This window comes from Pteropus alecto, unplaced genomic scaffold (assembly GCF_000325575.1).
Source record: "Pteropus alecto unplaced genomic scaffold, ASM32557v1 scaffold110, whole genome shotgun sequence".
NCBI classification, from domain to species: Eukaryota; Metazoa; Chordata; class Mammalia; order Chiroptera; family Pteropodidae; genus Pteropus; species Pteropus alecto.
The window spans coordinates 2,242,949-2,244,780 of NW_006431920.1; positions in this window are offsets into that span (position 1 = coordinate 2,242,949).

The window sequence follows — 1,832 nt, forward strand, 5'->3', positions numbered from 1 at the left end:
AAGGAGCAGGAACCAGAGCTGTGATAAAGTCAGTTTTGCTTTATAGGGTCAGCCCCTCATCAGCCAGTCATCACAACCAATCAGCCTGAGAGTTAACCCTTCTAAGCCATGTGCGCACAGCAACCAAGTTACAAATACAAAAGGAGGGAAATAAAACCCATAAAAGGGACACCCTTGGAGCACCTGGCTCAGGTAACCAGAAAAGATTGCACTACTGGTTCCCATAGGATACCTACTACATAGGGCACCCTACAAAGAGAGGGAGATATAGGAGTCCTACCTAATACACAGAAAAAACACAGGGAGGAAGCCAAAACAGGGAGACAAAGAAACATGTCTGAAATGAAAGAATAGAACGAAGCTCCAGAAAAAGAACTAAACAAAATGAAGATGCAGCGTTCAAAACACTGTTTATAAAAATACTCACTCAACTTAGGGGAAGAGTAAATGCACTCAATGAGAACTACAACAAAGAAATTTTAAAAACAGAAAAATGGAGAGAGAAAACATGAAAAAGCACTCAGAAATGAAGACTACAATAACTGAAATGAAGAATACTTTAGAGGAAATTGATAGTAGATTAAATAAAGCAGAGAAACAAATCAGAGATTTAGAAGATAAGATATCAGAAAACACTCAGAACAACAGCAAGAAAAAAAAGAATGCAAAAAATGAGAATAGTTTAAGGGCCTTCTGTGACAACATCAAGCATACCAAAATTTGCATCAGAGGGGTATCAGAAGAAGAGAGAGAGTAAGAAATCAAAATCTTATTTCAAGAAATAATGACTGCAAATGTCCCTAACCTGGCAAAGAAAATAGACATAAAAGCCCAAGAAGCACAGGAGAGAGTTCCAAACAAGATGAACCCAAAGAGGCCCACACCAAGACACATCATAATTAAAATGCCAAGTCTAATGACAAGGAGAGAATCTAAAAAGCAGCAAGAGAAAATCAGTTAGTTACCTAGGAGAGAGTTCCATGAGACTGTCAACTGATTTCTCAACAGAAACTTTACAGGCCAGAGGAATAGCAAGAAATATTCAAAGTGATGAAAAGCAAGGAGCTATAAACAATGTTACTCTACCTAGCAAAGCTATTATTTAGAAGTGAAGGACAGATTAAAGAGCTTTCCAGACCAATAAAAAAAAAAAAAAAGCTAAAGAAGTTCGTCACCACCAAACCAGTATTACGAGAAATGTTAGAGGAAGCTATTTAAGAAGAAGAAGAAAAGATTAATATATGAATAATAAATGGCGATAACTACATATCTAGCAACAATTACTTTAAAAGTGAATGAATTAAATGCTCCAATCAAAAGATAGGGGATATGCTGCCTATAAGAGATTCACTTCAGATCAAAAGACACAAACAGACTCAAAGTAAAAGGATAGAAATATTTCATGTAAATGAAAACAACAAAAAAGCTATGGTAGCAATACCTATACCAGTCAAAATATAATTCAAAACAATGGCTATGACAAGAGATAGAGAAAAACCTGCTCATTTCACTTCTGAGTGTTTATTTGAAGAAACCCAGACATTACTTTGAAGGGACGTGAGAATCCATACCTTCAATCCAGTATTATTTATAATAGCCAAGACATGGAGTCAACCTCAGTGTCCATCAATGGGTGAATAGATAATGAAGAGGTGGTGCATATGTAAAATGGGATATTACTCAGCCATAAAAAAGAATGAAATATTGCCATCTGCAATAACAAGGATGGACCCAGGGAGTAATCTGCTAAGTAAAATAAGTTGGACAGAGAAGAACAAATGCCATATGATTCCACTTACATGAGGAATATAAAAACAAACAAACAAACAAAC